The 18,139-nt window shown below is 41.0% G+C and overlaps 1 long non-coding RNA gene across 4 annotated transcripts in view; it reads left to right on the plus strand.

Moving 5' to 3' along the window:
* LOC127569968 (uncharacterized) overlaps positions 1 to 18,139 on the plus strand; it is a 77,699-nt gene that overhangs the window by 26,403 nt on the left and 33,157 nt on the right. For all 4 annotated transcript variants that reach the window (XR_007956277.1, XR_007956276.1, XR_007956278.1 and 1 more), the window contains exons 2-4: positions 4,001 to 4,083; positions 5,514 to 5,593; positions 15,681 to 15,755. This is a non-coding gene — a long non-coding RNA (uncharacterized LOC127569968). The remainder of the gene's footprint in view (positions 1 to 4,000; positions 4,084 to 5,513; positions 5,594 to 15,680; positions 15,756 to 18,139) is intronic.

An 18,139-nucleotide genomic window follows, 5' to 3' on the forward strand; every position in this document is an offset into this window, starting at 1 on the left:
CCAGCTTTAAGAAAACTTGTGTCTTTCAAATTCCAAAAATGAAATTGAAAGAAATTAATTATTCAGTTCCGCATTGCAGCAATGGAAGCAATTCCTGGTATTGCACACTTTGATTCTGGCAAGATTTAACCTGAAGAGAGCACACTATTCATTGAGGTAATGTTACAATGTTTGTTATATTACAGAAACCAAATAGGAACAATACTGAATCACAGTGACACTCTAGTATACTCTTTGGAGCTGTCTTGCAGAGAGCAGCAAATATAGTTTTAACCAGATATTTTACACTTAGGAACAGCAGTGATCACTGCACAATTTGGACAGCCTGGCACTTGTCGTCAGAGAGAGTTGTTGGAATTTTATGACCGTGACTTTGTACATTTTATTATGATGCAGTCAGAAGAGATCACAGAGACCGAAATGACCAGAGTAATCTGTGGGTGGGTAACTTATCTGCTCAAGCCTTTCATCTATGAACTTTGAAATGGTACAATCAACTGCGTCATCAGGAAAGGTCAGCTTATCTGGTTCAAAGTTACTCAAATAATGTTTATCAAATTACTGAGCACTCTGTTATTTTGCTTTACTGACTTTTGCTTGCATTTTGTTTGGCATCAGGATTGAACTAATTATGCATTCAGTGCATACCAGATTTTTTTGCTCCAGCCCTCTTGAAATTCTGAATGTCTAAAGGATATTGAATGTTATTGAAATGCTTCTTAAGGTGTTTTGTAAACACTGGGTTAGTGTGTGTGCCTGGCTATGAAGGCGATTTCCCCACACTTATGAACGTAATCTAGAGTGTAGATTATGGATGGCTAACAGTTTAAAACTCAAGTGATTTGAAAAGTAAATGTAATAAAGAAACAGAAGATTTCAATATGACAGTGGGCATTGTGGGATTAAGTTTTACATGCTAGGTGCAGCACCGTGTAATCCAGACCTGACTATCAGCTCTCAATGGTGTTTTCCAGTAGCAGGGGTCAGAGAGGGCAGATAGGTGGAAGAGGCAAAGGGTTGAACAAGATGGAATCTGATAGGAGAGGACAGTGGACTGTGAAATAAAGGGAAGGAGGTGGGGAACCAGAGGGAGGAAAGTGTTGATGAGGGGCAGGTCGGGAGGGCAGGGGAGGGGAAAGAGAAGGGGTAAAGGGGCCAGAGGGATAAGGGAAAACTGAAGGTGGGGGTAGTAAAGAAAAAAAGAAAAAAACAGGGGGAGTGGTTACCGGAAGTTAGAGGAATCAATGTTGATGCGTCAGGTTGGAAACTACCAAAATGGAATATGAGGTGTTGTTCCTCTAATCTGTGTTTAGCCTCAACTTGGCAGTAGAGGAGGCCGTGGACAGACATGTCAGTGTGGGAATGGGAAGTGGATTTAAAATCGCTGGCCACCGGGAGATTCTGGCTGTTACGATGGACAGAGCCCCAATCTGTGTCGGGTCTCACCAATGTACAGGAGGCTGCACCGGGAGCATTGGAGGCAATAAATGACTCCAATGGATTCACATGTGAAGTGCTGCTTCACCTGGAAGGACTGTTTAGGGCCCTGAATGGTGGTGAGACAGGAGGTGTAGGGGTAGGTGCGACACTTAGCATGGCTGCAGGGATAAGTGCCTGGAGCGGGAATCGATGGGGAGGGATGAGCGGACAAGGGAGATGCGGAGAGAGCGACCCCTGCGGAATGTGGAAAGGGGAGGGGAGGGGAAGATGTTTCTGGTGGTGGGATCCAATTGGAGATGGTGGACTGTTCACTCGTTCATGCTAGAAGCAAAAAACTTCTTAATTTTCCTCAATATAAATTCAACAGCTGAGGTTTATAGGTTTTGTATTTCAATGGAGAACTTTAACTGTAATTTAGAATGCTCACTTTTTGGATAGCAATGAAATCCCCACCCTTGCATTAAATCTGGAAAAAAAATGAAAGTATAGCGAGCTTATTGCAGCCACGGTTTGTGACCCCTGGTCAAAGGTTGCCTCACAGTGAGTACAGGCAAGAGCCACACATCATCACCATCATTTCTGCGTTCTTCATAACTTTGCAGTCTAATGCAAACTCTGCATAGGATACACAGAGGAAATGAGTACAGAAAACAAAAGAGACAATTAACCCTGTAGTCCACCTCTGACAACTACTGAAGGGCAGTCTCATGGAACAGACATTCCCAGAGTTATCACACTCACTCCCTGTGTAAATAGTTATCTCCTCTAACTGCCCTCAAGAAATCAAATCTTTTCATACATCTTTTGCATCTCTTCCTGTATTAATAACCATTTAATTTGTGTTGCCCATAGGTCCAGAACCAACCCAATTACAAGAACACTGCCTGGAAATGGTGTAACCACATTTTCTTTCCCTAAATGCATTTTGTTAATACTTGTCACTTTGTTGCTTTTCTTTGGTAATAGTACGTGAGCAATGTTCTCCACCATCCAATCTTCCATCTGCCTTCATTGCCCATTTAATTTTCTAGTTGTGACGTGAAAGAATGCTGACTGCTGTCATCCTGAGATACTATAACACTTTTCATAATCATTCCTCACTTGCCAAAACTATCAGACAGTACTACAATTTAATGAAAACAAATTCATTAGGTTGGTATAAAAGATTATTAAATCTTTCCTGTGCTGAAAATTGCTTGACCTATTTTCCAATGTCTCCCTAGAAAGTAACCTTCTGTTAAAAACCACTTTATCTCTTCCATCCTTCTATCCAGTCTCACCACTTTAGGCCTCTTGTGCCATTTCCTCAAAGGGAGTAAGAGGGGCTCCTTTGCACGTGGCTTTTCCCCCATTGGTTCCATGTGCAATCTAACAAAATGAGGCACAGGAGCTGACTGTGACAGGAGGGCCCACAGGGAAGCCAATGTATCTGCTACCCATAGGGGCTGTGGTTGCTGTAATATGAATCATGCAGGTATAGTAAATAGAAGGATTTAATGTGCAAAGTAGCAGCTGACAACATGAAGTTAGGTAACAAGGTAGTTAGTTAATGGGAAAGAAAATAGTTACATGGTGTACCTTGATATATAAAGGACAATCATGGGAATCTTACAAAGTACCATAGGTCTATGTGGATGGAAGGTAACTATTCATGGCATGCATATTTGATACACCCATTCATATGTGGTTAGGGTGGGGCATGCTTTATTGGAACAAATGATATAATTATTTAACTATTAGTGCTACACTGCTCAGTTTCCCTGAAGCACAAGTCCTGCTGGCATTTATAGGAGTTACCCGCTGCCACGCACCTTGACTTACTACCTAAAGACAGAACTCGAGAAAGAATAGTTTGCTCCTCCAACTGACTTGTTCAAGCGATATTTCCATTGTTGGAGCAGAATATATTAAAACACCCAGTAAATAAATCTGATAGAGATTATGATGTGACAAAGTACTTGTCAGTAGTGTTTAGTAGTTGTCAGAGGTGGATTACAGGGATAGGCCTTAGCTATGATGGTGATACTAAGAATAACTGACTGCCTTGGGCCGTATTTACTTTTAAAAATGATTATATTTTAAATAGCCTGCCTTCTGCAGGTTAGGATTCTCATTAGTTAGCAAGGGGACCCAGGACTACCCTGGAAACTCACCTCCTGAAGGAAGACAGATACAGCTAACATTTAAGTTCTTTTAACTTGATAATGTCCTTTTGGTATGACTTCTGCTGCTTAATCAGGAGCAGGCAAGGAATGCTTCAGACTTATGGTTGAATGAGCCAGGCACCCACTGCAGAGCCACCTGTGCAGTTACCTTCCCCTCTTCTTCCTTAAGAGGGTTTGTGGCCAGTGAAAGTCAAGCTGGTGGATTCATGCAACAGAAAGCCTTAAGTATATGGATTTTGTTCTGTTCGTAATTAGTAATTTTTAAAATAACTATGTGGAACATGTATTTATGTTCATTAATATGCACAAATAATGTTCATTTAAAATGTTTTGTCTGTTTAACATGTGAAAAAGCTGCACTACCCTGAAAGTATAACTTCCTTTTTTTTTAGCAGCTATGCAACTTAAGGCCTTGGAGGGTTTCCCACGACTGTAACTCACAGGTGAAAAATGCGTGGGAGTAGTTTCGATCATTCAGGTGGGCTGGGTTTCTGTTAGCTTGAATGCATACCTTTACAGCCATATCACCATGCCAGCACTAAACAGTAATCAGTGTGTAATTCCGTGAATTCCTTTCATAGTCACAAAGGCAACACATCCACACAGCAAGCTTAAACAGCCCACTAAACAGGCTAAGGTCTTATCCTCCTGCACCATTGAAAGTAAAAGGTTAACTCCTTCCTGATTAAACTCCAATCATAGTCAATTGGCAGATGGTGGAACAGCTCTTGCTCGTAAAGCCCATGTTGCTTGTACTTTTCAAATAAATTCATCTTTTACTTATTCAATGGTGGAAAGGTTAATATTTTATTTCTCACTTGAAATGCTTGGTTAAACAGTAAGGGGAAGTCCATTCTAAGGATATTACTTGGAATAAAACAAATGAAGATTTCTGAATAAATGAGAACATCATTCTCAGCATGTGTCTTAATAATTGCCAATTCCTGGATGCCTCAAGAAAGTGATCCGAGCCTCCTCCTTTAACCGCCACAGTCCTTGAGGTGATGATACTTCTGTAATAATGCTGAGTGATTAGTTCCAGTGTTTGGCCCAATGGTAATGAAAGAACGTTGACTTGAAATGTGTCCAAGCCAGGCATCATGCATTGGTGAGATTTCACACTTAACCAGCTCTCGGGCAACAAATCAAGCAAACCACTCCATACTGGATGGTTCTAATCTTCTTAAACTATTATTTTAGCTTCACTCATTCAGGCCAGCATCAGGCTTTCCCATGAGCTTTGTAAATGGTGGAAAGGTCTTGTTGAGCTTCTGCCCCAAGATGTTGATGATCCTAATGATGGTGGTGCTATTGAACCTGAAAGAGAAATAGCTACACTTGTTCTTGTCTGGAATGGATATTACCTTGCACTTTATACTCCCCCCTCCTTGCAGATACCGAGGTTCTGTTCTACGGATGCCAACAGCCTCTAGTGTTATTGTGCAGAACCAGATACAATTTGTCAGGAGGCTCCCTCCACTATGGCATCAGAGGCAAATACTATCTTTCCTCTTTTGGCATCAGGGACACTGTGTGTTCCAGTAGAAGTTCTGGATAGCAGCTAGGTGAGGGAAGTTTGAACAATTTCCCATTTGTTAGCTCAGGATTTGATGGTAGCAGTTGTATAAATCACTCTTAGACAAACAAAACCAAGATTCTTGAGTGTAATTATGCAGAACTGCTCCTGGAATTTCTGATCACCTGCCAGAATCTTGAAACCTGCAAGAAACTCAACAAGCAAGTAAAATTTACATTTGTACAATCATTCAGATTTTTGGTCCTGGTTAATAAGTGCTAAAATCCCTGCAAATCTGCATTTTGCTAATTCATCCATGCAGAAGCTATACACCAAAATGATAAAGATCAGAGTTCAATAACCTGCTGATTGGGAAATATTTATACCCATAGGAAGAAGATAGTGAACAATGAGTTAATTCTGAATGAATTCCTTCTCACAAACCTCCAGAAATATCCTTTGATGGATTCGGGTGAGTTTGAAAGTGGAATGCTCTGATTATGTATCCACGTCACATAACCAAATGACTTTTGAGTGATTTATGCTTATAACCCATGACTGCAATCATCCTCTTCATTATTCTTGCATCTACACATTATTTTGCACCAAGAAACCCAAAACCATGTTTAAGAATCTCCTTAAGCAAACTATTTCAAAATAAAGCAGAGTTTCTGTTGGCTTGAAATGGCACGCAATCTGCCTCCTTATGGTGTCACAGTTCAGAGTAATTGCCGTTCTTATACGATCTGTAATTACTGCAAGCACTGGATCCTCATTCTGCCTTTCAAAGCTGTGTATACATTATAAGGTTATTTGTTTCAAACTGTACCTAAGATGTTGAAAGTGGCTTTTCTTAGCCTGCTGCTGAACTAACTAATGTTTATGACTAAAATGAAGTATTAGCTAGTTAAGTAGCGGGCTAAGAAAAGCCATTTGAAGATAATTTTAACAAGTTTAAAAGAGATGAAGATTAAAGAACTATGGACAATAAGCAGGAGAAATTTTCTTAATCATTAGTAAGCAGCATAATGAAAAACAAATACAAATAAATGTTATTTTAGAAAGGGACACAATACAGAATTGGGGAAATAAAACACTTTTGGGTAATGTGCCTTCCAAATGTCATTGATCTTTTAACAAGGGTACAGAAAATAATGAATTCTGGGTGCCAAAATTCCAGGTTAATTCAAGCGCGAGACCGGAGGAATCCTCAGTCAGCTGCAGGGACCTAGTAGAATCAAATGTCTTTAGTTTGTGGATATTCAGTAAGGGACTGAACCAGTGGAGGCTCCCTGCCCACAAATAAAAGGGAAAATAAATTACTGGCAGCTACTCCTTCTGTGACAGCATGGGTGGTTGGGTCACCCTGGAAAACCACAGCTCCAGTGGGACTAGCACTGGAGCGCAGCAGAGCACACTGTCACCATCAGGTCCCTGAATCATATTTTCAGTGGTGTTAAGATTGAAGGAGAGAAGAACAACCTGATTCAGAACTGTAAAATATTAGGAGGCAGGAACAACCTAGATGAAGGCAGACTTCCTCCTCAGACTATAACCATGGAAAAAGGACGGGCTTCGATTTGACAAATCACAAGTGGGAGTTGGAGGCTGGAAGAATTGTCTTTGCCCAGCTAGTTGTCAATAACTAGAACAGAATCTCAGCATAAAAGGTTGAGGTCATATTTAGTGACTTTGTCCAAACGTTTGCTGAGAGGGAGCAGGATTGGAATTTATAGGATACAAAACAGAAAATACTGGAAATACTCAACAGGTGAATCGGCAACCGTGGAGAGAGAAGAACAAAAAGTTAACATTTCAAGTCAATGACCTTTCATCAAATCATCAGTTCTCTCCATAGAAGCTACCTGACCTGTTGAACATTTCCAGCTTTTTCTGTTTGATCATTGGCCTTCGTTAGTCAGGGCATTGAATACAAAAACAGGGAGGTTATGCTCTAATTTTTTTTAAACTTTGGTTAGGCCTCAACAAGAGTATGGTGTGCAGTTCTGGCGCCACATTATAGGAAGGATGTGATAGCACTAGACAGGGTGCAGAATAGATTCACCAGGATGTTGACTGGATTGGAGCATTTTAGTTATGTGGAGAGACTGGAGCAGCTAGATCTGTGCTCCCTGGAGGTTAAGAGGGGACATGATTGAGGTATATAAAATTATAAGGGGAATGGATAGGGGAAACTGCAGGAAACTTTTCCCATATTAAAGGTAGACAAAACAAGAGGACGTAGATTTACGATAAGGGGAAGAGATTTAGAGGGGATATTAGAGGGACCTTTTTCAACCAGAGGATGGTGGGTATCTGGAGTGCACTGCCCAAGAGAGTGGTGGAAAGTGGGTCTCTGACAGCATTTAAGAAGTTTCTAGATGAGCATGAATTGCTTAGCTATAGAAGGGTATGGGCCAAGTGCTGGGAGATGGAATTAGTGCTGATGGGTGTCCACAGGTTGGTGTGGATATAGTGGGCTGAATGATCTATTTCCATGCTGTAAGTCTCTATGACTCTATGATGCTGTAACTTTAATCTGAAGGTTGTACCAGTTCAAGGTTTTGGTAACACTGAGGCATGGCATTGGTTCAGTGACTGCTTGGTCATCATTAATTGGTTTCCATGTCTCATTCAAAAGAGTAGTAAAGGAAGAAAAAGGTCACTGGACTTACAAAGATAACCCTTTCCATAAAATGTTAAGGGCACAGGCAGGCACAAAACATTAGGACCATTGTACATGTGAAGAATAAAAATTAGCACACTTGAGCTAGGTAAAGAGCCCTGTTTCCACAATGTTGTTTGTAACTAATTCTAAATCTTGATTATTCTATTTTTCCTGTTACGTGGTCTATTTACCGTTCCATGCAGTGTGGTCAGGAGAATCAGTAAACTTAATTACTAATTAAAGGCATCAGTTTTACAGTAGAATTTTAATGAGGGCCTTAGAAAAGAATCTTTTTAAGTGGACTTTGACATTAAACCCATTTATTGTACATCATATTGTATGAGAATGAAATATTTTTTGGTAAATTTACTAATCGTGGTTCTGCCAAACTTGTAAAGCAACAAGGAATTAAGAGCATCATTACATTCATTCTGAGAAGAGAAAGTAAGCTTCTTTTTGGGGTGTTCAAGCTAAAGGAGTACCTCCACAATTGGGTTTAGTAGGTAGATTCCAGAGTAAGACTGGCTGCTAAACTTAGCACTTCCATATTTGCATAGGAATCATAAATTTGCTGATATGTACTCAAGAGAAATGTGATCAATTGGCATATCACTGATATTTCCCTACAACTTCCAATGCAGTGTTTCATGTTGCTTGAGAATTGTCCCTTGAAGGCAGTATTGGTGTTTGTATGAATAAACCGTACACCTTTCATACACCAAATGGATTAACAGCACTTAAAATAAAAAAGTATGTATGAGAAAACTTTTGACAAATTATATTTTACTTTAGAAAATGAGACTATAAAGTCATCATGTTCAATGTAATATTATTGCATGATTATGGATTTCAGTCATCCTTTTAGTCATTGGTGAAAAACAAAGTAACATTTGTCAACTACTTTTTTATGAATATAGTGGCCAAATATTTGAGAACATTTTACAATATTTTAATGCTAAATCAGGCATGTTGTGTGGCTTTGGTTCACTTCCTGAAATTAGGTACGCATTCGCCCTATAGTCTGCAAATCCGTAGAGGAGCTGGACATCTACAGTAGTGTCATACATTTGATGAAATTGTATTGTGTAGACAAGAACCATGAATGGCATGGGCCTTGCACACTGAAGCAGATAAGACAGAGGGTTAAGGCCTGCTTTAGCAAAAGGCCTGCACCTACAGAGGCTGCTGCCATGTACATCTGTACCCAGGTCAGTGATTGCCTCAAGTTTTCTGACTCCACTCCCCTTTGCCACCAATGACCCATGATCCCTGCTTGGCAATCGCCATCACAGCACAATCTTCTCACCCTTCTTACCCCTGCAATCTTGCCCCAACCACTGTAATCCTCTCCTCACCTTGCCCACCATGACCCCAAAATATCCGTCTGCTGGAACCTCCAATCATCTCCATACACTAACTGCCCTAATCCAGCCTTCAGTTCACTTCCTTCACAATCTCCACTACCTACTATGCTCAATGGTTGTGGAGGAAAAGTTATTCTGTGCATTTTGTCATGCAAGCCCTGGTCTACCAAGTGTGGAGCCATGTGCATTATGTTGTTGCCTGGGGTCTTCCTCAAGACCAGCATGGGCTTCCTGCACCACACACATTTTCAGATACGTTACAATTTTCAGGCCTATATTTCTAAGAAAACAAATGATCTTATTCTCACAACGCTCTCCCCATATCTTCAGGATGTGAAGTATTTTTAAAGCAATGAACTTTTTCTGAACTACAATTACAATTCACTTACAGATACAGCAGTAAGTTAGCACACAATTTGAACAGAAATGAATAATCAGTTAACCTAGTTTGGTGGTGTGAGTTGAAGGAAGAATATTGGCCTGGAAAATTCAGAGAATTCCTTGCAGTGTAAAAATAGCTAAGTTTTTTTTACATCTATCTGCACAGACAAATGAAGCCTCAACTTAATATCTGATCCAAAAGACTTCTGATAATGCAATATTGATGTGTCCGATTAATTTGTGTAATCTAGTCCTGGGCTAAGGCAAGAACCCACAACCAACTAATTTAGAAGCAAGAGTGTTACCATTGAGCCTAAGTGACATTTTAACATTGTGCTTTTTGTTGCTGAATGGAAGTAAAAGATTAACTTTGCACTGTGTCCTAGGGCAGCCAAGGCAAGCAGTGCAAAAGGAAATTGCTGTGGTAACAGTGCAGCTAGTTAATACCAAATTTTAAATTGCTGAGGTAACCCATAGTCTGGTCACTCACCTCCTCCTTCAGTTCCTCTGGTGTTTTGCTTAAACGAAGAAAGTAGAAGCATGTACTCATTTTTTTCTGTCATGAATGTCAATATAATTTATATTATTTTATTATGCCTTTACAAGAAATTCAGGGTACATTTCACATTGATCTTTCTTAAATGAAGACTGCTCCAGTGTAGCATTCATTTTTACCATGAAATGTGGTCGATTTTCTTAAAAAAATTATCTTGGGGAACTGGGCATTGCTGGCAAGGCTAGCATTTATTGTCCATTCCTAATTGCCCTTGAGGAAATGAGCCACCTTCTTAAGATTGTCTTTCTGCTGAAAATACTCTGAGTGCTTTTGGGTAGGGAATTTCAGGGTATATTTCCAATGACGATGAAGGACTGGCGATAAATTTCCAAGTCAGGACAGTGTGCACTTTAGAAGGGAACCTACAATTGGTGATGTTCTCATATACCTGCTGCCCTTACTCTTCTTGGTGTGAGAGAGGTTGCAGGTTTGGAAAATGCGGTTGGAGTAGCCTGGGTGAGTTGATGCAGTGCATTTTGTAGATGGTACATACTGCAGCCACTGGTGGTGGAGGAATGTATGTTTAGGGAGATTATTGGGGTACCAGTCAAGCTGGGCTGCTTTGTCTTGGATGGTGTGAGCTTCTTGACAATTGTTTATGGTATACTCATCTAAGACTGGTGTCTCATCCGAGTCACTCACCACAGGATACCCAGACCCTCACCTGTTCCATGGTCATGATCCAGCTGAGTTTCTGGTCAATATTGGTAGTGGGTGACTCAGTGATGGTAATGTCATTCAATGTCAGGGATAGGTGGTTAGATTTACTCTTGCTGGAGTTGGTCATTGCCTGGTGTATTTGTGGCACAAGTGTTACTTGCCATTAATCAGCCCATGCCTGTATCTTGTCTCAGTCTTGTTGCATGCAGGAATGGACTGCTTCAGTTGCTGAGGAGTTGTAAACTGTGGTTTGAATTGAAAATTGAACTGTGCAATTATCAATAAATGCCCCCACTCCTGACCTTCTGATGGAAGGAAGGGCATTGATGAACAGCTGGTTGGGCCTAGGGCACTGCCCTGAGCAACTTCTGCAGCTGGGGCAGGGATGATGGTCCTCTGGTAACAACAACCATCTTTCCTTTGTGTGAGATGTCTCCAAACACTGAAATGTTTTCCCTTTGAGATCCATTGACTTCAGTTTTACCAGGATGCCTTAAATCCAGTTTGGAATGCTTCCTCAGTAAGATTAGGCATCCTTAATGATAACTTATCGAATGGTGGAGAGGAGAAAGCCTGATAATGAAATGTATAGCTAGTTAAACATAGATTTTCACTTTGAGCAGTCACACAAGAAAATAAGAACAGGAGTAGGTCATCTGGCCCCTCAGCCTGTCCTCTCACTGACACGAAAGAAAAGGAATAGGAACAAAGTTGAAGATTTGAACTTGACAATTCTAATCAATCTACCAGTGGGGTAATGAATGAAGGATTCAAATTTTTTTTTACAGTAGAGGAAAGGAGAATTTTCGCTTTGAAGAAGTGTTGTTCCCACCAGCAGTTTTTAGATGGAGACACACTTGGGTTTCTTGTTCCTCTCATTTAAATACCCATGTAATATAGCATAATTACAAACTGCACGGAAACCCATGCAGCTTCAAAATGCTGCAATAAAAACAGAAGATCCTGGTGATACTCGGCAGGACGGACAGTAACTGTGGAGAGAGAAACAGGGCTAGAGCTTCAGATCAATGAACTTGAAAGGTGAGAAGACAAGCACGTTTTATGCTGCAGATACAGGGTGGGATGGAGCAGAGGGCATGCCTGTGATAGGGTGGTGAACAAGACAGTCCAGCTGACACAAGTGCAGTTCATGTCATGTAAGGGAGGGTGATGAATGTTTGTTAATTACTGCTAGTTTGTCTGAGGGGTGCAAATGAAAAAGATGAATGGGAGCGGAAAAGTGCTGGAACTGTGAGATACAAAACACTGGCAGTTGTTGGAAATCTGCAACAGAGGAGAATGCCACAAACACTCAGTAGATCAGGCAGCATCTGCGGAGAGACCAGAAGTGAGTTAACATTACTGTTGAATGATCTTACATCAGAGCTGCCCAGTTCCAACACAAGTAAAAAAGGTTGGTTATCTGAAGTTACTGGATTCAATATTGATTTCCAAGGTGCTGTATCATGGCTGCATCGAAGATGGGAAGCTGTTCCTCGAATAATCCAACCCCCTCACTCTGCAGAAAATACTGAAGATGTTTTCATTTTCTTGGAGCAGACAAAGTTACCCGCTGGCCTTAAATTCCATAACCACTTGGGGAACCAGACCTTCTTAAATCAACATTGACACAACTAAACCATCACATTGCATTCTGTTTGAATACAACTGAACATCTTGCCTTTTAGCTCTCCAGGTCCCCTTTAATCACCTTCATTCCCCCAAATGCTCCCATACTCCTTCCCATCCCTCCCTCCTTCCTTTCTCAATTCATCCTTCCCATCCCATGGCACACACAGTTCAGCTGTTGGATTGATATTGTTTGCCCCATCTTCTTGCAGAATAAAGTGATGTAAATGATCACAGGTAGGATATGCAAAGGGGATTCTCAAACTTACTTACTCAGCAACCCCCCTCCCCCCACCATTCAAAGGTGGTGTGGAGAAACACTCAGCTTTGCTGTGGAGAGGGTAAGGCACCAGACCACCAACCCCTGCACCATTTATAAAGCTCCTTAGGAAAGCTATGCAGACTCGATGTGTATCGTGATGGTGGATGCAGGTAGTGTGGGCTGGGGTAATTGGGGGGGGGGGGGGGGTGGGGGAATGTCTGATGGATTGCGTCTGCTTTAAATAGTGCCTGATTCTGCTTAGCTTTATCCTGTGTTGCTCATCTGCTTTCTCCAGTACAATGACACAAAATCATTTACCAATAAGGACTGTCAGATCACTTCTAAGAAGCTCTGACAGCAGGTGGTAAGGAATCTGAGAACTTGCCTGTGGGCTGCTCCTGTCAGAAGCATTAAGAAGTACAAATGATAGGATGTTACACAGTGTTTCTTGGTTGTAGATGTCAGTGGGTAAAGTCGCTTTAGACTCGAACATATTGCTACACTTTGATAGGCTGATCCTGCCAACTGTTCTCTCTTGTGTACCTCCTTCTAATTGACCCATTTGAACCCAGGAAGCTCAGGGTCACCACAACACTGGCTGGAAGTCACAGATTACAGAACAGTTTAACAATGTGTGCCAGCAGAATTGTTTTAATAGCACAGAACTCAATTTTCCTGCACTACTTATACACAAGTAACATGCTGAAAACAGCTGGAGAATTCAACCCCATGAAGGTCTCAGTACTTCAGGGAAGTAGGGCACTCAGCCTGTATTGGAAGTGTATCATTTGTCACATTCAGCCGTCAAGTCCATGGGACTTCACGTTCATTTCAATTCCCTTTGTGAATTTTTTTTCGAGCAAACTGTAGACAAACCAGAGACAACCTGCCACTGACCTAAACATACACACCAACATCCTAATCTCTCCTTTCCACCTTTTTTCTCAATCCCTCAGACCAGCCATGTCTTTGTATTCCTTATGGCCATACACTTCCTCAAGGAATGGCCAGTTCACCCTGAATTACACAAGAGCGCCTAAGTTTCATGGTCCTCTCAAACACCAGTTTCAACAAAGCAATTCCTGGTTTCCAGTGGATTTGTGGCTAAAGCCACAAGCTGATTGCTATACAAGCATTTTATGGGAAGTTAAAATTCACCTGGCTTTCAGGAACAGTGCATGGTAAGCAAGATTTCATTGCCATGTCAACCCACTTATTACATAAAATATCCTTTTACTCATCCCTGTGGGAAGCACAAAAACTCCCACATAAATAGTTTTTCCTCAGGCAGAGTACCACAGAATCATTGTTCATTGTGACTTGACATTAAGTGATGTGCTCATGTTTACAGAACAAGTATCTAATTACTTAGCAAAGTTGGTCAGTTCCAGGTCCATTTTTGAATATATAATAAATATGATTAATATATTTAAATTCAAGTGAAATTCACTTTCTTCTAGACAATTGATAAGCTAAAGGTCTGTATAACACCAACAGCAACCTCTACTGGTGTATTGGTGCTGTACAATTCAAATGCCTGACCCTGAGAAAGTATTAAGCAGGTGTTTCTCGCAAATTAGCATTGTTTTTGTTCTAACAACCTCTCCACTTCTGCCTGGAAGGTACTGACTCATCCAGGTATGTGGTTCCACAGGCACCAACCCTGCCCTCCATACCACACTCATTCATCAGGCCAGAGCCTAGATGGCTGGTGTGGTCACATTCTTGATTGAGGCAGTCATCATCATCATTGTGTTCTCATCTGAAGTTATGTCCGTGTAGTTTTTATAGTGGTTGTCCTTAAAATGATCGGAAGTCAGATTTTCCAAGTATTTTTAAAGCATGTTCCTTAGCCCAGAAATGTTGAAGTCAATAATGACCCCTCCCGCCCCACCCTGTCCCCTGCTGCTCTCCTAGTTAACCAAGCAGAGCCTGGATGTAGAATCCAAGCCGGTTCTTGCTGTGAATTAGAAGTGGCGATTCCGAAAACCCAGTGTGTTGTTTAAGCATAATTGATATAAATTGGAAACACTAGAATGGTTTAGAGTCTGAGTTGCTAAATGAAATTGGGAGAGATTGGTATAAATTGTGTCAGTTTATGTTGTGTTAAGTAGGGACAACCCATCCCAACTTATGTCTGCAAAGGGCAATGCTGAATTTGAATAAGTGTTACTAAAAATGGGGGATCATTTTCTTGGTAGTGACCAAAATAACTGCCAGTCATCTTTGAAAATGATAATTCATGTTTTCCCATTTGACCCATTAGGTTTATACTGGTTCTCACAGCATACCCATTGGTCCCATTCCCCCACTTATTTCACTGCAACCTATTCTCTCTCATATGGCCAACAACTTCCCACGATTCTTCTGCCATCCACCTATGGCAGTAAATTTACAGTAGCTAATTAACCTGTCAACTGGAATTAATTCCTGTTAAAGCACCCCGAGAAAAATTGTCAACAGATGTCAAGTTTAGGATTCTTCGATCACTGATCACCTTGATTGTTTCCAGCTAAAGGTAAATTTTGAATTAAGTTAGGAACAGCATTTCCATAGAGCCAGGAGAAAGGAGTACTCCCCATAATTCTATAACTCTGGTGATTTATCATCACATTATATCACCAACCCTTGCAACTTACCAGAACTCATCTCAGGATCACGAGGCATGTAATTTTTACTTAGCCTTTCTCAAACTATGAGTTACCTGTAGATGCATAATAGCTGCTGGATGTTCTCACCAAATATACAGGTTAGGGCAAGGATCAATTCCTGGCAATGCTTGGGCCTTTTTGTTCCCCATTCTTACTCATTCACCGAGTGTGCCTTGGCCAGCAAGGCCAGCATTCGTCGCCTGTGGGAAGGTGGTGCTGAATTGCCACCTTGAACTGCAACAGAGGTTTCACTGATGGTACATCCTCAGTGTGCCTGTGTTGGAAGTTTCAGTATTAGGGCACTCTGATGAAACGTTAAATCTGTTTCTCTCCCTGCAGAGGTTTTTAGACATTTCAGTATTTCCCACATTTTTTTGTTTCATTTCAGACTTCCAGCATGTGCAATATTTTGCTTTGGGAATTTCAACATTGGACCCAGCAACAATGAGGAAAATGCTGTAAGGTAAATGTGAGGACATTTATTTCTTTTTTGTTGGAGGTGCTCATTGTCTGAAAGTAGTGGCATGTGTGTTACATGGTACCTATTAACCTCAACTGAACAGAGCCCAGATTTACCACATGTGGAGCTGGGCTGCTTCATCTTCACAGGGGTTGTGAATGGAATTAAACATTGTGCATTCATCAGAGAGCATCACCACTTCTAACCTTATGATGGAAGGGCAGGCATTGATGAAGCAGCTCGTGACAGCTGGGCTGAGGTCACTGTGCTGAGAAGCTCCTCCACTATGAGTTGGGCTGAAGTGACTGATTTCCAATACCACAAAACACTTCTTTTATTCCAAGTATGACTCCAGACTGTGGAGTGTTTTCTTCTTGATGCCCATTGGCTACAGTTTTACCAGGGCTCCTTGTTGGTACACTCAGTCAATGCTGCTTTGATGTCAAAGGGCAGTCACTCTCCTCTCATCTCATCTCTGGAATTCAGTTCCTTGGTCCATGTTTGGACCAAGGCTATAATCAGGTACAGAGCCAAGTGGTCCTGATAGAACCTAAACTAAACACCACTAAGCAGATTATTAGTAAGTAAGTGCTGCTTGATAGCAAGTCAACTATACCTTCCAACATTTTGCTGACGATTGAGAAGTAGACTAATGAATGGTAATTACCTGCGGAGTTACACTCTGTTTCTTGTGGACATATGCATAGAACTGCCTACATTTCCACACAAAACACAGATTGACATCAAAGAAATCCCAAAGCTTCTTTTACTGTTGGACAAGAAGGACTGAAGACAACAATTGACGGTGGAGAAAGGAGGTTGGGATTTGGTTCCTCAGGATGATCTTTGGAAACTAAACAGTTTCGGCAGTGGAGAGACTGAGCAGTTAGTACTTGATGTGGTCCAGTCAGATTTTAGAATGTCTGCTTTCAACTTTTGCTGCATTGAGAAGACTTATAAATGTGACGCTATTCCATCATTACTTCTTAAGTGCAATTACACTTCTGGGGAGCTTTAGATAAATCTAACTGTGGTCAGCATTGAAAGTGCCTGTCCTGACATCCGAGGGAAAGTGGAATCCTAGAGCTGCAATGTCCTCTGTTTATTGGAATTACCAGCTAAACATAAAAAGAAAGTCTGAGAAACTTTGTTTTGATAGAGTTGCACTGTACAGTGCAATATATTTATAAATAGCAAACCCTTCAATAGCTGCATAGTTTTTTGAGGAAACTTAAACAATTATAACGTGTCTGCTTTGAGTTTGTGATGAGGTTTTGCATGACTACTTTTGCAAAGCAAACACTCTAAATTCTCAAGTCCTCAGTTCACATGATGGTGAAGGTAAAAATTAACTCTTTTAGTGGTTCTTACAGGGGTGGAAGTGTAGTATTACTTGAATACCTGGCTCATTAAACATTAATTACTGTAGTCAATTCTGTCCTTCACTACTACCAGCTCTACTTGCTACCAAAGGAATAATCGGAGAATTTAGCGAGGGGTTGCAATGCCAATGCCACAATGTATTCATGTGGAATACAAGAGGAAATAAAATAAAATCAATAAGCTGTAGGTCAAATAGCCTCTCAACCATTCGACAAGATCATGGCCATTCTGACTGTTGACCTTAGCAATGCTTGATTCTCCCGTACTCCCAAACTCTATCTCAGCCTTAAATATATTTAATAGCTTAACCGTGGGCAAAGTGGGAAGAGGCAAATATTGCACAGTTGCTATACTGCTGACAACTTATGCTGTGTCCCTAGATAAGACGTTCTAGTACAGCTGAAACATTGGCATCTAGTCAACAGTGTGGAAAATTGTCCCATAGTCAAACTGTGGAACAACTTTAATTATCACCCCATCAGTCGAATCACAATGGAAGGTGTTACCAGGAAAGCTATCAAGTGGCATTTATTCACCAAACACCTACAAGTCCTTTCAGCAAATTCTTCTCCATACTCTTGCTTTGAGTATGGGTAAAAGAATTTAGAATGTGCATGGCATTAAGCTGCCCAAGTAAATTTGAAGCCAACTGAAATCAAGTAAAAAAAACGAAGGTAGACAATTGTTGGAGGTTAATAATCTAAGCCCCAGGACGTCTCTGCAGAAGGTACTTAGGACTGGGTTCTTGGCTCAATCACCTGTATCAATGACCTTCCCTACAGCATATGGTCAGGGTGGGGATATTCTCTGATGATTGCACTGTGTTCAGCCCACTCATAGCTCTATAGGTAATAAAGTTACCCATTCCTGAATATATTGTGATCTTGTGATCTTGTGATAGCAAGACCTCAACAGCATTCAGGCATGAGCATACAAGTGGCAAATAAAAGATGCACAACCCAATTACTATCACTGGGCATACCCTGGACGCTAACATCTCAGAT

Source organism: Pristis pectinata, chromosome 4 (genome assembly GCF_009764475.1).
Source record: "Pristis pectinata isolate sPriPec2 chromosome 4, sPriPec2.1.pri, whole genome shotgun sequence".
In the NCBI taxonomy this organism is placed as follows: Eukaryota; Metazoa; Chordata; class Chondrichthyes; order Rhinopristiformes; family Pristidae; genus Pristis; species Pristis pectinata.